Raw genomic sequence first — 20,872 nt, forward strand, 5'->3', positions numbered from 1 at the left:
TTGACAGTTCAAGTTCATCAGGTGGGTACAGATGGGATAAGGCACAGCAATTCACATTATCCTCCTTCTTAGCATAACTCCTCTTCAGCCCTGTTGCTAGCTCATCCTGTATTTCTCGTCCACCTCTGCAGTGCACCCGGGACTGGCCTTCAACTTCCATCTATGCAGGTCCCTGTCCATCTTCCTTTGTACTTCAGAGCACACAAAGTGTCCGGCAGCTCCTATGCCAGACCTTAGGCTCTGGACCTGACTGGAGCGACTGCTCTGGATCCCAGTAATGCCTCCCACTGCCTGGAACAAGTGACACATGCTGCCCCTAGCAGCCCACCGCACCTGAACTTGACCTTCACTATGCACTTCACTAACTCTCACTGAACTCACACTATTCTGACTCCATGACTAAGCTGCAAGCATAGGGCGCTGTGAGACACCGTTTCTAGGCTGTCTCTTTACCGTACTCACACATAGTGATGTCTTCAGATAGTTTAACTCGACTGCAAGAAGCACATTGTTGAAGATTCAGAAGAAGATTTATTTTCTAGCAGAATACTCGATGATGTGCAAATGTACAGCAGGTAAAAAGACTTTTTTAGAAACGGGCTGGAAGCACATAAGCTTCTAACATGGCTGAAGATGGTGAATGAGGAAGAAGAATGGAGAAGAAGGGAGGGGTTACTGATGTGTCACCCTGGCCTGGATGCCACAAAATGTAATAAAGCTGTGTCTGAGAGCAAGGGGGAGGTTCTCTAGTCAGGGGAACATTAGCATGCAGTACCTCCTGTCTCAGGCCAGTAGGGGGAGCAGGCTGCCCCTATAAAAGCTGGTGCTGGGGGCAGGGTTAGAAAGAACTGGATGGCCTGTCTCAGCACTGAGACGTGTCCCAGAGTGGAGCAGGGACAGAAAGTTGATTGCACCTAAGAGGAAGTGTGGCAGTAGGAGAGCCACCAGCCAGAGACGAGAGGCGAAGAGAGCCTGTCTTGGCAAATCAGAGACTGACCTTACCAGACTTTGGTGTCTGAGGCTGGAAGGATTCCACATCCCCCAGCAGAGAACCAGTCCGCAAGGAACTGTATATTCCTTGGCCTAAGAAGCCTGGAGGCCCTGCCACAACTGAAGGGACCAGTAAAGCAGTACAAGGCTGGCAGCAGAAAGGAACCCACGTCGCAGGCCATACAGGCGAGAATACACGGAAAGCTCGGAAACGTGGGCTGTTACCCTATCAGGAGGAGATAGCCAGGAGGAGCGCAGAAAGCACGGTAGGCCTACACCCTCACCCTGACCAGGGCCAATTTCCCCGTTGCTCTCAGACATCCAGGTCCCCCTCCTAGCTGGGACTGCTTATGGGTCAATTTACCTGTTCTAGTAAAGACCCTGGACTGCAACCTGTTGTCTGTGTGCTCCTTGCTTCTCCAGCACTATCAGCACTGGGACCCTCACTACCATCACTCCCACCATCCATTATACTGCCCTGGGGACGCACTCTTCCTGTGGGGAGTCACACTACCCTAGCTGCACACCTCATCAGCCCCAGCGGTCTGCATGCAGCGGCGGTTCCTAATAACCGCAATCCACGGGTGGCTTAGTCGGACATTATCAGCAGAACGTAGCAGACTACCATTGGCCTGACCACCCTGAGCCATGGAACCGGGTCGCCACTACTACTCCCATCGTCCCCCCTATTGCCCGGATCCGAGTGCCCCACAGCCCAGGGGGCGAGTCAGCTTTGGCGTAGTCGGCAGGATTTCGTGCCCGCAACCACCGGGTACTGCGTGCCTGAAAAAGACTTTTATAACTTACCTGTGGCGAAGTTTCCCGCCGTCCGGTGTCGTTTCCCGCCATCCGGAGCCGATTCCCGCCATCAGACGCCATCTTGGACCGTTTCCTGCCGTCTTCCCGCCATCCGCAGCTGTTTCCCGCCATCGGACGCCATCTTCAGGACGCCGCGCGGGAAGAAGAGGGGCGTGGACGTCAAAACCGCCCGAGATCCGAAGCTCCGCCCCACGCACCGACGCTGCGCAAGGTCCTGGAAGGGAGAGAGAGCGACGCTGACGTCATCAGGACGCGACGCCAGGTCCTCGTCCATAGCAGCAGCAGCGGAGCCGCGGCCTACAGAAGAGGATCGTCGGAAGGTAGGCCACTCTTGACTAGGGGGGAGGAAGATGTCGGACACAGAGGCGCCCACTACCACCAACGCAGCTGCAGCAGCGGTGATGCCCTATTCCCTGCCCTACATCCCTGGAGCGGCCTGGCTGCCCAAATATTCAGGGGAGCCCCATGCCCTAACTGACTTCAAGGAAAGGCTATACAGTTTTTTCCAGGTTTACCCCCTGACAGAGGAACAGAAGGTCAGCATACTAACAGGGCAGTTAACTGGCGCAGCCCAAAGGGAGGTAAAATCATGGCCCACTGAGGAGAAAAGGACTGTGAAGGGTATTCTGTCCCGGCTGCGGGGTACCTTTGACACACGTACCTCCGCTGAAATTAAAATGAGGTTCTATGGATGTAAGCAGCGGGCACAGGACAGCATCAGAGACTATGCCCTAAATCTGCAGGAAGCCTTGAGGGCTATTCAACAAACTGACCCTGGCAGTGTGCAGGAAACGGATAAGCTGCTAACAGAACAATTCATAGAAGGTCTGCTGTCTAGCGCCCACAGGGCCCAACTGAGCCTCATGTTCTTTCAGAACCCCGACTTGACCTTTGCCCAATTTAAGGACAGGGCCATAAGGGTGCTCCGTGAATCTGCAACCAGTGGCGCTATAAACCCCCGGCGCCCTGCTCTCACCAACCACCAGGAGGCGGCGCCCTCCTCTATGGATCCCGTGGGGGCTGATACACAGGCCCTGAACCAAGCCCCGTCGAAAAACCTGCACCACCAAGTCCAGGAGCTGACCAGGAGCGTCGCGGCGTTGACCAGGACCGTCCAGGCGTTGCAAGTGGACCCGTCAAGACCCATCGAGCTGGCTTCAAGTCCGGAGGATGTCCCGTGGCGTCGACAGAGGAGGATCCCGTCATTCCGAGGGAGGCCCACAGACCGCTACGCAGAGGATGGACAGCCCATTTGCCGTCGATGCAATCAGCCCGGACACATTTCCAGGTACTGTAATTTAAACGGGTCCAACCTGGGGCAGAGGGCCAACCCCCAGACATAAGATCACCAGGCCCTTACAATTGGCGTAATAAGTACGTTGGGGGGCGCCCGGTTTTACCCGTGGTGCTGGACGGTATCCCCATGAGCGCCTTGCTGGATACTGGGTCACAAGTAACCACTATCCCTTATGTACTTTTTAAGCAGTATTGGACTGATGCTGATATCACACGGTATCCAGACAGTAACTTGAGCATCATCGCCAGTAATGGCTTACCCGTGCCGCAGATGGGGTTCAAGGAGATGACCATTAAAATTGGTAAAGTTGAACTACCGGCACAGGGAGTGATTATTGTGGACATTGACCGTCGTGAAAGTCACCCTAAAATAACTGTGGGTACTAACGTAATTGAAAATTGTCTTTCAGAGGTAATTGTGATCTTACAACAGGTGGCGGTGAATGCTAGTTCCAGCCAACAGAGAGTCCTCAACAAGGAAATAAAAGCCCTGATGAGACGGCAGCAGGTAGAACTGTCTGGTGGTGAGATCGGTAGCGTAAGAATGAGTGACCCATTCCCCATTTCCATGCCTCCCAAAAGTGAAATGATGATCTGGTGTCGGACTGCAATTGGGTTGAGAGGTAGAGACTACCAAGCCATGGTAGAACCCGTGTACTCAGACAGCAGGCCCACCATTTTGACAGCCTGGGGGGTGGTTGATGTCCGTCATGGGAGGGTGCCCGTTCACATTCTCAACATTGGGGAGAGGGAGGTACACTTACCCAGGTACGCTACACTTGCCAAACTATTTGCTGTTGAGCACAAAGCTATCAGGGCCGTGGAACCCTTGCCTCCATCTCCACAGGCGGAGGGTAATGGCTCCCAGAAACAAAAGGAGGACTGGTGCCAGAAACTCCATGTGGGTGCTGACTCCACTCCCCTGCACCAAAAACAAGGAGTCTACCGGGTGGTACAGGAGTACGAGAGAGTCTTTAGTAAGCACCCGCTGGACTTCGGCAGAGTAAAGGGGATAGAACACCACATCCCCACAGGGAGCCACCCACCAATAAAAGAGAGACACAGGCCTGTACCCCCTGCACACTACCAGAACGCAAAGGGCATGCTAAGAGAGATGAAAGAAGCTGGGGTCATTAGAGACAGCTGTAGCCCCTGGGCAGCCCCCTTGGTTCTGGTCAAAAAGAAAGACGGCACCATGAGAATGTGCGTCGACTATAGACAAATCAACCGTATCACCCACAAAGACGCATATCCGATGCCTACAATAGAGGAGTCTTTAGCCGCACTAAAATCAGCTAACTTCTTTTCTACTTTGGACCTTACTAGCGGGTACTGGCAGGTTCCTGTGGCAGAGGCTGACAAGGAGAAGACCGCCTTCACCACCCCGATGGGACTGAGTGAGTTCAACTGTATGCCTTTCGGGCTCTGCAACGCACCAGGGACCTTCCAGCGGCTGATGGAATGCTGTCTAGGGCACCGAAACTTCGAGACGGTCCTCCTTTACCTGGACGACTTGATCGTCTATTCGAAAACCTACGAGGACCATCTAAAGCACCTGGCCGAGGTGTTCGAAGCCCTGGCAGGCTACGGCCTGAAGGTGAAACCATCGAAGTGTCACCTGCTGAAACCAAAGGTCCAGTACCTAGGGCACGTGGTAAGTGCGGAAGGAGTAGCCCCCGACCCTGACAAGGTCACGACAATCAAGAACTGGCCAAGCCCCTCGAACATCAAGGAGGTGAGACAGTTTCTCGGGTAGGTAGGCTACTACCGAAGGTTCATCCCCGGGTCCACTAAGATGGCAGCTCCTATGCAGGACCTCCTAATCGGACAGTCTAATCCAGAAGTCAAAATCCACCCTTCAAGTGGGATAAACCGGAAGAGGAGTCCTTCCGCCGGTTGAAGATGGCCCTCACGGGGGATGAGATCCTGGCCTACCCTGATTATGGCCAGCCATTTATTCTCCACACGGACGCCAGTAATGTGGGACTGGGAGCTGTACTGTCCCAAAACCAACAGGGCAGAGAACGGGTGATCGCATACGCCAGCCGGAAGCTGAGGCCCACCGAGAGGAACCCAGAGAATTACAGCTCCTTCAAGCTAGAATTCTTGGCGGTGGTGTGGGCCGTGACGGGACGCTTCAAGCATTACCTGGCCTCCGCAAAGTTCACCGTGTACACGGACAACAACCCGTTGACACACCTGGACAATGCAAGACTGGGTGCCCTAGAACAGCGGTGGATGGCCCGTCTCTCCAACTATGACTTCGTGATCAAGTACCGGGCCGGCAAAACCAATGCCATTGCTGACGCCCTATCGAGGATGCCTCACTTACCTGAAGGTGACGAAGACCCAGAAGAGCTGGAGGAGGTAGAACTCCCCGCGTTTCACCGGTATGGAGCCGCTCAATACTCCCACCGTGTGAAGGAGGAGGATCTGACAACCGTGATGATAAATCCCCTACCTCACCACAGCTGGGCCGAGACCCAAGATAGTGACCCTGCCATCCGCCTGGTGAAAGATCTGCTGACCCAGGAAGACGCCCGCATGGATCCAGATGCTCCAGAGGAAGCCAAGCAGCTGTGGAAGGAGAAGAGCAAGCTGTTCCTCTACGAAGGCAAGTTGTGCAGAAGGATTGTCAACCACCGGACGCACGAGCTGACCTGGCAAGTCGTGGTCCCAAGGCGAGATGCAGCTATGGTCCTGGGGGCTTACCATGACAGAGCGGGGCACTTCGGTTGGAAGAAACTGGAGTTCCTGCTAAGAGGAAGGTTCTTTTGGGTCGGCATGAGAGGAGCTGTAGAAAAGTGGTGCAGAGACTGTGGCCCTTGTCACCTGAGGAGGAAGGACCGCACCAGCCAGAAGACACCCTTGAGGCCCATCGTCACCACGCAGCCTCTTGAGCTGGTAGCTCTGGACCACGTCAAATTGGCTCCAAGCCGGTCTGGATACATCTATGCCCTGACAATCGTGGACCACTATTCCCGTTTTCTAGTGGTGGTCCCGGTAAAGGACTTGACAGCCCAAACAGCGGCCAGAGCCTTCCAGCAATATTTCTGCCGTCCACACGGGTATCCGGAACAGGTCCTGACAGACCAGGGTCCAGCGTTCGAGGCTGAAATCTTCCAGGAGTTCTGCAACCTCTATGGCTGTAAGAAGATTCGTACAATGCCTTACCACCCCCAAACTAACGGGATGTGTGAGAAGATGAACAATATAGTCATTGATCTCCTGAAGACGTTGCCCCTGGAGGAACGCAGCCTGTGGCCAGAAAAACTGCCAGACCTGATAGACTTATACAATGACATCCCGGTGAATGCTACCAACTGCACCCCGGCTTACCTGATGCGAGCTAGACCAGGTAAGCTGCCCGTAGACCTGGAGATGGGAGTCCTAATACCTGAGGACACCTCCCCGGATGCAGACTGGGATACGGAAAGGCAACTGCAGTACAAGAAGGTACAGGAGAGTGTGGAGAAGAGCCTGGCCCAGGTGAGAGAAAGGCAAGAAAAACTCTTCAACCAACACGCCCCTGCTGGTCCCCTAGAACCTGGTGAGCAAGTCCTGAAGCGGAAGAGAAGGCTACATAAGTTTGACGACCAGTGGGAAAGGAAACCCTACACCGTACTGCAGTCTGACCACGACAACCCAAAGGTGTGCGTAATCACCAAGGACGGAGGAGAAACCACTAGTGTCGTCTCCAGAGACCACCTCAAAAGATGCCCCGAGCAACTCCGTAGTGCAGAAGAGGATCAGAGTGACCTTGAACCCGCAGAGGACAAGGAAGAAATGATCAGCACCGTTCTCGGAGAGTTCCCTCAGTCCTGGACTCGCATAAATGATGCCATAGTGGTACCCGTCCTGCATTTCCTGCAACCGGCCCAGCAACAGCCAACACCAGAGCCGGAAGGTGAAGAGGAGCAAGCGGTTCCAGAGGCAGAAGAGCCTATACCAGCAGCCCAGGAGAGTCAACCCTCTGCTGACAGTGAGCCTGCCATGCCTGCGGTAAGCCAAAGGACCCGCAGACAGCTGCCTGCCCTACCTGTACACCCAGCTGGTAGCTGTACCCCTAACGCTAGTGGGGAAAGCCAGGTTGGTCCACCACCAGACAGTGGGTTAAGGAGGTCAACCAGGAGCACAAAGGGGCTGATACCCGCTCGCTGGAGAATATAGAGTGTACTAAAATTGTAAATAACCTTGTTGCCAAATGTTGAAATGTTTGCCAAAGTTACCTGCATGTTTATTAATAGTGTGTTTCAGTTTCTTGCAGCTACCGTAAGGACTCAAAGGTTATGGACTTTTTATAACCAGGACCTTGTATGGACTGCATTCGGAGCCTAACCCAGGAATGAACTAAGACTGTAAAGGACTTGGGGTAGGACAGACCCCCACCTGGTTAAGGCTCCCCGTTGTATTGGTGATATGGACACCCGGTCACAGGCCACACTGTGACCTTAAGAACTCAATTTGTGCGTCGACTGTCTATTAATGTTTTATGGTTATGCATATTGTCTTTGTTTATTGTTTAGTCCCGGAGTACTAAATTTCACTAGGGGGGAATGTGTCACCCTGGCCTGGATGCCACAAAATGTAATAAAGCTGTGTCTGAGAGCAAGGGGGAGGTTCTCTAGTCAGGGGAACATTAGCATGCAGTACCTCCTGTCTCAGGCCAGTAGGGGGAGCAGGCTACCCCTATAAAAGCTGGTGAAGGGGGCAGGGTTAGAAAGAACTGGATGGCCTGTCTCAGCACTGAGACGTGTCCCAGAGTGGAGCAGGGACAGAAAGTTGATTGCACCTAAGAGGAAGTGTGGCAGTAGGAGAGCCACCAGCCAGAGACGAGAGGCGAAGAGAGCCTGTCTTGGCAAATCAGAGACTGACCTTACCAGACTTTGGTGTCTGAGGCTGGAAGGATTCCACATCCCCCAGCAGAGAACCAGTCCGCAAGGGACTGTATATTCCTTGGCCTAAGAAGCCTGGAGGCCCTGCCACAACCGAAGGGACCAGTAAAGCCGTACAAGGCTGGGAGCAGAAAGGAACCCACGTCGCAGGCCATACAGGCGAGAATACACGGAAAGCTCGGAAACGTGGGCTGTTACCCTATCAGGAGGAGATAGCCAGAAGGAGCGCAGAAAGCACGGTAGGCCTACACCCTCACCCTGACCAGGGCCAATTTCCCCGTTGCTCTCAGACATCCAGGTCCCCATCCTAGCCGGGACTGTTTATGGGTCAATTTACCTGTTCTAGTAAAGACCCTGGACTGCAACCTGTTGTCTGTGTGCTCCTTGCTTCTCCAGCACTATCAGCACTGGGACCCTCACTACCATCACTCCCACCATCCACTATACTGCCCTGGGGCCGCACTCTTCCCGTGGGGAGTCACACTACCCTAGCTGCACACCTCATCAGCCCCAGCGGTCTGCATGCAGCGGCGGTTCCTAATAACTGCAAATCCACGGGTGGCGTAGTCGGACATAAACATCAGCACATAACGGACTACCACTGGCCTGACCACCCTGAGCCACGGAACCGGGTTGCCACTACTACTCCCATCGTTCCCCTACTGCCCGGATCCGAGTGCCCCACGGCCCAGGGGGCGAGTCACTGACATCACAGCTACATCTGAGAGAGACAGGGAGAGAGAAAGGACAAACTTATAAGAAAGGAAAACCTAACTGCATAGCAACAAAACAGCAACTTAATGATAGTGCAATATGGTCTGTAAGATTCCCAAATCATGGGACATGGCGCACACTATCAGGAAGTGCCCCTCTTTTTATTAACACTAGTGCCCATCCACTGCACTAGTTCTATCAATAACTATTTCCTATCTCATATACTAAACCTATTATCCTTATCCTATGTGTTATGCAATTCAAAAATTCTATAAACAAATTAGGAAATCCCAGAATTATAATAGAAACCCTAAAATACAAATGTTATTAAATCTCATTAAAAGCGGGACATATATCACCTTAAGTGAAAACAAATTAGTCACACCCCTAACGATAGACCCTTATTCAGACTGCCGGAAGAAGCACTTCTCAATCAGAGGCAGGCCACACCCATTGAGTACTATATACAGTGGGTACGGAAAGCATTCAGACCCCTTTACATTTTTCACTATTTGTTTCATTGCAGCCATTTGGTAAATTCTAAAAAGTTCATTTTTTTCTCATTAAAGTACACTGTGCACCCCATCTTGACTGAAAAAAACAGAAATGTAGAAATTTTTGCAAATTTATTAAAAAAGGAAAACTGAAATATCACATGGTCATAAGTATTCAGACCCTTTGCTCATATTTAAGTCACATAGTTACATAGTTACATAGTTTATAAGGCCAAAAAAAACAAGCGTCCATCCAGTTCAGCCTATTTCTTGTGCACTGCAGCTATTCCGCAGCCTTGATCCAGGGGAAGGCAAAAAAAACCATGCGGTATAGGCCAATTTACATCATTGAGGAAAAATTCACTTCCCGACTCCAATCTGGCAGTCAGATTAAATCCCTGGATTAATTAACTATCACTAAGCATAAGATGTAATTTTATTGTTCTCAAGAAAGGCGTCCAGGCCTCTCTTGAACTCATTAAGTGAGTTGGACATCACCACTTCCTCTCCCAGAGAGTTCCAGAGTCTCACGGCTCTGACCGTAAAGAATCCCCTTCTATGCTGGTGCAGGAACCTCCTTTCCTCCAGACGCATAGTGTGCCCCCTCGTCTTTGTCACCATCCTTGGTATAAACAGGTCATGGGAGAGATCTCTGTACAGCCCCCTGATGTATTTATACATGTTTATGAGGTCTCCCCTAAGCCTTCTCTTTTCCAACGTAAATAGGCCTAATTTGGACAACCTCTCTGGGTATTCTAGTCCCTCCATTCCCTTTATTACCTTAGTTGCTCTCCTTTGTACCCTCTCTAGCTCCAATATGTCTTTCCTGAGTACCGGAGCCCAGAACTGTGCACAATATTCTAAGTGCGGCCTTACCAGCGCTTTATACAGAGGAAGAACAATGTTCTCATCATATGCCCCTATTCCTCTTCTGATGCATGCCATGACTCTATTTGCCTTCGCAGCTGCTGCCTGACACTGGGCACTCCAATTTAATTTGCTGTTAACCAAGACGCCCAGGTCCTTCTCCATGTCAGATTTCCCCAACGGTTTCCCATTTAATATGTATGGGTGACTGCTGTTTTTCTTTCCCATGTGCATGACCTTACATTTATCGGCATTGAACCCCATTTGCCATTTTTTGGCCCAACTCCCCAATTTATCTAAATCCTCCTGTAGCTGTGCCCTGTCCTCATCTGTATTAACTACGTTACAAAGTTTAGTATCATCTGCAAATATTGCTATTTTACTATGCAACCCTTCCACTAGATCATTAATAAATATATTAAATAATATAGGGCCCAAGACAGACCCTTGAGGCCCCCCGCTAGTCGAGACGCAGTTATAAAAGGAATCCAATTTGTCCGCATTAATCAACTGCAAGGCATCTTGATTGGCAAATAGATTGATCACTTTGGGGTACCAAGTGTTCAGCAACTTTTCTTCTGTCTTGGCACAAGCCAAGGATACGCTGTTCCTCAGGGATTCACATTCTACAGGACCCCTGGACCCGACAAAGAATAAAGCACTTTATCATATTAAACCTGACACGGCACACCTGTGAAGTGAAAACCATTTCCGGTGACTACCTCTAGAAGCTCATCAAGAGAACGCCAAGAGTGTGCAAAGCAGTCATCAAAGCAAAAGGGGGCTACTCTGAAGAACCTAGAATATAAGACATATTTTCAGTTGTTTCACACTTTTTTGTTAACTATATAATTCCACATGTGTTAATTCATAGTTTTGATGCCTTCAGTGTGAATGTACAATTTTCATAGTCATGAAAATACAGAAAAATCTTTAAATGAGAAGGTGTGTCCAAACTTTTGGTCTGTACTGTATATATCCACCCATATACAGTATACATATACACACATATACAGTATACATATATACACACCCATATACAGTATACATATATATACACACATATACAGTATACATATATACACACATATACAGTATACATATATACACACCCATATACAGTATACATATATATACACACATATACAGTATACATATATACACACACATACAGTATACATATATACACACATATACAGTATGCATATATACACCCATATACAGTATACATATATACACACATATACCAGTATACATATATATACACCCATATACAGTATACATATATATACACACTTATACAGTATACATATATACACACCCAGTATACAGTATATATATATATACACACCCATATACTGTATATATATATATATATATATATATATATATACACACCCATATACAGTATACATATATACACACATATACAGTATACATATATACACATATATACACACATATACACACACATACCAGTATACATATATATATACACACGCCCATATACAGTATACAGTGCTGGCCAAAAGTATTGGCACCCCTGCAATTCTGTCAGATAATGCTCAATTTCTTCCTGAAAATGATTGCAATCACAAATTCTTTGGTATTATTCTCTTCATTTAATTTGTCTTCAATGAAAAAAACACAAAAAGAATTGTCCTAAAGCCAGATTGGATATAATTCCACACCAAACCTAAAAAAGGGGGTGGACAAAAGTATTGGCACCCTTTGAAAAATCATGTGATGCTTCTCTAATTCGTGTAATTAACAGCACATGTAACTTACCTGTGGCACCTAACAGGTGTTGGCAATAGCTAAATCACACTTGCAGCCAGTTAACATGGATTAAAGTTGACTCAGCCTCTGTCCTGTGTCCTTGTGTGTACCACATTGAGCATGGAGAAAAGAAAGAAGACCAAAGAACTGTCTGAGGACTTGAGAAACCAAATTGTGAGGAAGCATGAGCAATCTCAAGGCTACAAGTCCATCTCCAAAGACCTGAATGTTCCTGTGTCTTCCGTGCGCAGTGTCATCAAGAAGTGTAAAGCCCATGGCACTGTGGCTAACCTCCCTAGATGTGGACGGAAAAAAAAATTGACGAGAGATTTCAACGCAAGATTGTGCGGATGGTGGATAAAGAACCTCGACTAACATCCAAACAAGTTCAAGCTGCCCTGCAGTCCGAGGGTACAGCAGTGTCAACCCATACTATCCGTCGGCGTCTGAATGAAAAGTGACTGTATGGTAGGATACCCAGGAAGACCCCACTTCTTACCCCGAGACATAAAAAAGCCAGGCTGGAGTTTGCCAAAACTTACCTGAGAAAGCCTAAAACGTTTTGGAAGAATGTTCTCTGGTCAGATGAGACAAAAGTAGAGCTTTTTGGGAAAAAGCATCAACATAGAGTGTACAGGAAAAAAAAAGAGGCATTCAAAGAAAAGAACACGGTCCCTACAGTCAAACATGGCGGAGGTTCCCTGATGTTTTGGGGTTGCTTTGCTGCCTCTGGCACTGGACTGCTTGACCGTGTGCATGGCATTATGAAGTCTGAAGACTACCAACAAATTTTGCAGCATAATGTAGGGCCCAGTGTGAGAAAGCTGGGTTTCCCTCAGAGGTCATGGGTCTTCCAGCAGGACAATGACCCAAAACACACTTCCAAAAGCACTATAAAATGGTTTTAGAGAAAGCACTGGAGACTTCTAAGGTGGCCAGCAATGAGTCCAGACCTGAATCCCATAGAACACCTGTGGAGAGATCGCAAAATGGCAGTTTGGAGAAGGCTCCCTTCAAATATCAGGGACCTGGAGCAGTTTGAAGTGACCGCGGGCAAGGCCGCGCATTGGTATCTATGATCTGGCCCAGCAAGATCCCCACACACAGACTCTATCTTGACAACCGTATCTTTACTCGCATACATTTTTAACACAGCAAAGAAAAAAAAACAATAAATGACAACCGTAAATATGCACAGTAATAACGTGTACTGATAAGCTGACCCTCACTGTCCCTACTCACACGTTACCAGTCCTTTACTCCAGAAGGATGTGTCCCCCGTCGCAGGCCTGTCTGTCTTTGCAGGAAGGCGTCCCAGCCGGAAAAAAAACAGGAACAGCAGAATTCGCGGAAACAAAGGAAGGGATACTTCGGCCTCTCGCCAGAGGTCCCGCTTACAGTCTCTCTGATCCGGATAGAAGCTCTGGTGGGTCCCCTTATGTAGTCCACACTCCAGTAGCAGGGAGTGTAACAGCTGAATCCTTCAGCAGTGCAGGAGCTGGGGAAGGCTCCGAGGATATGGTGTCAGATAGAAGAAATCACGTTGAGAGTCTCTCCTGCGCCACACACGAGGGCCTGCACACCGTCCTGGCTCTTTTCACAGACCACAGCAGACTCTGCGCGCGCTTTTTCCTGCTTCCCACTTTGGTCACGTGACTCTCTAGGGCGGGACACAGGAGGCTCAGTCTTTTTCTCTGTCATCACACCCTGCGCAGGTGCAACCTCTGGCCACAAGGTGGCAACATCATCCTGTGTAATCACTTCTGTAACAAGCTCTATATCAATTATCACAGAACAGCCAGAGACGGCCAGCTCACTACAAGTTTGCCAAAGAAGAATGGTCTACAATTCCAGCAGAGCATTGTAAGAAACTCATTGATGGTTACCGGAAGCGGTTGTTCGCAGTTATTTTGGCTAAAGGTTGTGCAACCAAGTATTAGGCTGAGGGTGCCAATACTTTTGTCCGGCCCATTTTTGGAGTTTTCTGTGAAATGATCAATGATTTTATTTTTGCTTCATTCTCTTTTGTGTTTTTCCTTGCAAGCAAATTAAATGAAGATAATAATACCAAAGAATTTGTGATTGCAATCATTTTCAGGAAGAAACTGAGTATTATCTGACAGAATTGCAGGGGTGCCAATACTTTTGGCCAGCACTGTACATATATATATACACACACACACATACAGCATACATATATACACCCATATACAGTATACATATACACACATCTACAGTATACATATATATACACCTATATACAGTATACATATATACACACCCATATACAGTATACATATATATATACATACAGTATGCATATACACATATACAGTATACATATATATATATATATACATACATATAGAGTATCTATAATATAACGCTACAAGCGTCCCTCTGTCTGAAGCCTTTATAGTCTGCGCTAGTGCGACACGCCTGCACAGTCTGGCTCCAGACTGAAGAACGCATGGAGCCGTTACAGGTAAGAGGAGTGTATGGTGCTGGAGATCACGGTATGCATATACACTGAACACATACCGCGATCTCTGGCGCCATACTTACATACTTACCTGACCGGGATGAGCGCTACCGCGGCGCTTCTGTTCGGTCCGGAGTCCGGGGGAAGAGGGAGGCATTGAAATCGGCACATGCGCATAGCGCTATCCGGCGCCATTTTACTGAAGACACATTTGCAATGTGTCTTCAGCAAAATGGAGCCGGACAGCGTGGTATGAGCACACGCGTACTTCGGCGCCGCACTCCTCCCCCGGCCTCCAGCAGAACGGGAAACAGCGCTGGAGCACAGGGAAGAAAGGTGAGTATAAGTGTTTATTTTCTTGTATGTGTGTGTAGCATGATAGGGATGAGGGGTGCCATACATACCAGGATTGGGGGGTGAGGGGTGCCATACATACCAGGATTGGGGGGTGAGAGGACCATACATACCAGGATTGGCGGGTGAGGGGACTATCCATACCAGGATTGGGGGGTGAGGGGTGCCATGCATACCAGGATTGGGGGGTAAGGGGACCATGCATAACAGGATTGGGGGTGAGGGGACCATGCATAACAGGATTGGGGGTGAGGGGTGCCATGCATAACAGGATTGGGGGTGAGGGGTGCCATGCATATCAGGATAGGGATGAGGGGTACCATGCATACCAGGATTGGGGATGTGAGGGGGTACCATAGATACCAGAATAGGGATGAGGGGGTACCATGCATACCAGGATTGGGGGTGAGGGGTACCATGTATACCAGAATTGGGGGGTGAGGGGACCATGCATACCAGGATTGGGGCTGAGGGGTGCCATGTATACCAGAATTGGGGGGGGGACCATGCATATCAGGATTGGGGATGAGGGGTGCCATGCATACCAGGATTGGGGAATGAGGGGTGCCATGCATACCAGGATTGGGGGTGAGGGGTGCCATGCATACCAGGATTGGGGAATGAGGGGTGCCAAGTATACCAGGATTGGGGGTGAGGGGTGCCATGCATACCAGGATTGGGGGGTGAGGGGTGTCATGTATACCAGGATTGGGAGGTGAGGTGACCATGCATACCAGGATTGGGGAATGAGGGATGCCATGTATACCAGAATTGGGGGGTGAGGGGACCATACATACCAGGATTGGGGGGTGAGGGGACCATGCATACCAGAATTAGGGGGTGAGGGGTGTGAGGGGTGCCATGTATACCAGGATTGGGGAATGAGGGATGCCATGTATACCAGAATTGAGGGGTGAGGGGACCATGTATACCAGGATTGGGGGATGAGGGGTGCCATGTATACCAGGATTGGGGGTGAGAGGTGCCATGCATACCAGGATTGGAGAATGAGGGGTGCCATGTATACCAGGATTGGGGGGTGAGGGGACCATGCATACCAGGATTGGGGGGTGAGGGGACCATGCATACCAGGATTGGGGGGTGAGGGGACCATGCATACCAGGATTGGGGGGTGAGGGGACCATGCATACCAGGATTGGGGGGTGATGGGTGCCATGTATACCAGGATTGGGGAATGAGGGGTGCCATGCATACCAGGATTGGGGAATGAGGGGTGCCATGCATACCAGGATTGGGGAATGAGGGGTGCCATGTATACCAGGATTGGGGGTGAGGGGTGCCATGCATACCAGGATTGGGGGGTGAGGGGTGCCATGTATACCAGGATTGGGAGGTGAGGGGACCATGCATACCAGGATTGGGGAATGAGGTGTGCCATGCATACTAGGATTGGGGGGTGAGGGGACCATACATACCATGATTGGGGGGTGAGGGGACCATACATACCAGGATTGGGGGGTGAGGGGACCATACATACCAGGATTGGGGGGTGAGGGGTGCCATGTATACCAGGATTCGGGGGTGAGGTGTGCCATGCATACCAGGGTTGGGGGGTGAGGGGACCATACATACCATGATTGGGGAATGAGGTGTGCCATGTATACCAGGATTGGGGGGTGGAGGGACCATGCATACCACAATAGGATGGGGGCAGCACAAATACCAGGATGGGAGACCATATACCAATAAAAATGCTCGCCACCTGGGCGTAGAACGGGTTCAATAGCTAGTACATATATACACGCATATATACAGTAATACAGCATATACATACACATATATACTGTATATCCCCACACACACACGCATATATACAGTAATACAGCATATACATACACATATATATACTGTATATACACACACACACACACATATATACAGTAATACAGCATATACATACACATATATACTGTATATACACACACACACACACATATATACAGTAATACAGCATATACATACACATATATACTGTATATACACACACACACACATATATATATATATCTGGCGACAGGGCCCCGCTGCGTCCTCTGTGTCTCTGTACAGATATAAGTGTAACACGTACTGGATCCAGCACAGGTGACAGTCTGCCATAGAGCTGACGTGCAGTACATACACTGTGTTATGGGGGCGCTCACCTGTGCGGACCCCGCGCTCCGGCCGCTACTTCTCTGCTCATATAAGGTCTCTCTTTCTGCCATTAAATAATTCGGTTGTCATGGCAGTGGAGGCGGGGCGTTGGTAGGGGGCGTGTCTGGTATAGGGCAGATTGGGGCGGGGCTGTCATGCAGTGCTTGTCTCATCGCTGTAATTTCCTGCTGATGCCACCTGGTGGACAGCATTGGTCAGTACGCGCTGAGAATGCTCACATGGTGGGGGAGGGGCAGCTTATATATGTATATACACAGTCACAATGCAGTTAGGGTTATGTTCACACAGTGTTTTTTTAAACGTTTTTTTCCACATTATAAAACTCAGTGTTGTCAGGAAAAGCATTGCCTGTATTTTTGATGTATGCCTCATACAAAATACATTTTTGAAGATTTTTTTTAATCTTCCATCCTATACTCGGGCACTGGCTGTATATTGTTGTGGCCCCGGGACTTGCTTAGATCCGCTGGGTGGCATTGCCAGCTGCATTGCAGTAAATGGGTGACCTGAAATCCCACATTTATCCTGTGACCAGTTAGGGACTGTTTTTTCTTAAAGAAGGGGCTCATGTTATTAATCCCAGACAATCCATTAATGGAGTTTCCAGTAGTATAATAATGATGATTTATCCTGGGGATGGGTTATCAAGATCAGATCGGTGGGCTCCGACACGCGGCACCGGCTCTACCCATCAGCTGATTGCAGCGCTCAGATGTAAATAGTGTGAAGATTGAACATCACCGCTCCATTCACTGTACTGCGGGTCCTGCAGATCAGCTAATATTCATGTAATAGGAGCTGATCTGCAGCACCAGGGAGCGGCCACTACACAGTGACCAGAGCTGTGATGTTCAGCTCCTCAACAATGTTTACATCTGACCTCGACCGAAGCTGCAAACAGCTGATTAGTGGAGGAGCCACGTGCCGGACCCCCACAAATCTGATATTAATGAGCTAACCAGGGTATAGGCCATCAATATGTTTGTCCTGGAAATTCCCTTTAAGGCCCACCTGCACATACTATGTATATAATATATATATATATGGCAAAGAGTGGGAAGGGGTTAATAAAAGGCTCATAAAACGGACAAACAACACAAATATTGGTTCTATCTTTTACACATTTGGGGTAGCCCTTAAGAGGGCCGTTGGGTCAAAGAGAGAGAGAAAGAGAGAGAGAGAGAGAAGAGAGAGAGAAGAGAGAGAGAAGAGAGAGGGGAGGGAGAGATACCGGGAGATACCAAGAGAGAGAAAAAAAGAGAGACCCAACCAGTGCAAAGCTAAGCCGGGCAGGCGGCAGCGGCTATTTATACCCACTGCTGATCTCTGATTGGTGGAAAATCTGGGTGTGGCTGCTCTCTGATTGGTGGAAAATCTGGATGTGGCTGCTCTGTGATTGGTCAGCATTATGACCTCACAGTGGCGATGACTCATACCTCCTGGGTGGTTCTTCTGGGCGGTTCTGTTTTCTGACTGGTGGAAATTCTAATCAGCATTATGACCTCACAGTGGCCGTGACTCGTGTTTCATGGACTGTTCTATCTGGGTGACCTGAAACATGCTGATCTCTGATTGGTGGAAATTCAAGTCATCTTCATGACATCACAATCAGCATGTTATTACTGCTGAGATGTTCAGTTTTTTCCTAAATTTCCTACGTTTTGTCCTAATTTATTAGCACATATATACCACTCATTCCTACAATCAAAGGGTCAGGAAACCCCTCTGAAATCAATATCCTACAATTTACCCCAACAGCAAAAAAACAACTATAAACAAAATACCAAAAGATATATCAGATTATTAATATCCCCCATGCTGGTGTAATGCTCCCAATTCTGCTATAATGTCCCCAAAGCTGGTATAATGCCCCACATCCTGGTATAGTATCTCCAGTTCTGGCATAATGTCCCCCATGCTGCTATAATATCCCCTATACTGGTATAATATTATCATTGTGATATAATGTCCCCCATCCTGGTGTAACATCATCATTGTGATATAATGTCCCCATTCTGATATTGTGTCACCCATCCGGGTATGGTGTACCCCTTTCTGGTATAGTGTCCCTTATTCTGGTATAATGTCCCCCTTCCTGGTATATTGTTCCTATTCTGATATATTGTCCCCATTCTTATATAGTGTCCTTCATCTTGGTAAAATGTCCCCATACTAGTATAATGTCCCCATTTTGGTATAATGTCCCCATCCTGGTATAATGCCCCCCATTCTGGTTTAATGACCATCATACTGGTATAATGTCCCCCTTCCTGGTATATTGTTCCCATTCCTACAATCAAAGGATCAGGAAACCCCTCTGAAATCAATATCCTACAATTTACCCCAACAGCAAAAAAACAACTATACACAAAATACCAAAAGATATATCAGATTATTAATGAGCAAATAAAAGACACAATCACATAAAAAGAATTTTTAGAAAGGTGTAGAAAAAATGCTGTAAAGTAAGAACGCTTCAAAAATAGAAATGTTAATGATCTATTTAATCAATTAACAAAATACAAGTGAATGAACAAACAAAAAATCTAGATCCAATCAATATTTGGTGTGACCAACTTTTCACTTTAAGGCTGGGTGCCCACGTAGCATTTTTCAAGCGTTTATGCTGCAGAATTTCCGCAGCGTAAACGCTTGTTAAACGCTAGGTTATCGGCCCCCCATGGTCCCCAAGGGGATTCCGCATGTTCTATGCACATGCTGCGGATTTTTCCGCAGCGTTTATGCTGCGTACAAAAATCCGCAGTATGTCATTTAATTTTGCGGAAGCGCAGCGGAACTCCCGCCATTGACTTGCATTGAGACGCATAGAAACCGCGACTGTACATTTGTACAAGCGGCTTCTATGCGTCTCTATGTGCGGATGGTACCCAGTTCTGGAGGAGAGGAGACTCTCCTCCAGACCTGGGTACCATTGTACCTGTAAAAAAAGAATAAAATAAATAAAGTTTATACTCACCTTTCCGAAGGCTTCTCTCTGAATGCCGGCATCGCTTGAGGACCTGCGGCGACGTCACAGTCATGTGACCGCAGGCCCTTCACCGCTCTGTCTCGCGATATGCCGGCATCCAGGAAGCAGAGAGGAACGAGCGCTGCAGCCACGCCGGGGCCTCGGGGGTGAGTATAGCTTTATTTGTTTTCATTTTTATGGTTCACACTGTATAAATCCATGCTGTTTGCATGGATTTATACAGTGTGACCTAGTTGTCAAGCACTTTCCAAGTGATGCTATCGCCTGGAAAGCGCTTGTCAATCTGCATGCGGAAACGCATGTGAATCCGCATGTGGATCCGCATGTATTCTGCAGGAAAAACGCATGCACAATCTGCATGCGTTTTTTCTGCCAGGGAGATGCAGAAATGCTGCAGAAATTTTCTGCTTCATTTCTGCATCGTGGGCACATAGCCTAAAACAGCATCAATTCTTCTAGGTACACCTGCGCAAAGTCAGGGATTTTGTAATAATGCAGTCAGGTGTCTGGTCATACACCATGGCAAGACTGAGCAAGAATACACAAGGGAGTTATACTACATCAGCAAGGACTCTAAGGCACAAATTTCAAAGCAGATTGAGGGTTCAAGATGTGTCATTCAAGCACTTGTGAAGAAGCACAAGAAAATGTGCAACGTCGAGGTCAGTAGATGCAGTGGTCGGCCAAGGAAACTTAGTGCAGCAGATGTATGACACATTATGGTTACTTTCCATCAAAAGTGGAAGATGTCCAGCAGTGCCATCAGCTCAGAACTGGCAGCAACCAGTGGGACTCAGCTTCACTCATCTAATGTTCAGAGAAGACTGGCCAGAAGTGGTCTTCATAGCAGAATTGTGGTGAAAAAGCCATATCTTCCACATCAAAACAAGGCCAAGTGACTCAACTATGCATTAAAACAGAGGAACCAGGGTGTAGAAAATTGGCAGGATGTGCTCTGGACGGTTGAGTCAAAATATGAAAAATGTTGTTATTACAGAAGAGATTTTGTTCACTGAAG

The sequence above is a fragment of the Phyllobates terribilis genome, unplaced genomic scaffold (genome assembly GCF_046119375.1).
Source record: "Phyllobates terribilis strain yellow unplaced genomic scaffold, ASM4611937v1 Scaffold_62__1_contigs__length_8034531, whole genome shotgun sequence".
Classification (NCBI taxonomy): Eukaryota; Metazoa; Chordata; class Amphibia; order Anura; family Dendrobatidae; genus Phyllobates; species Phyllobates terribilis.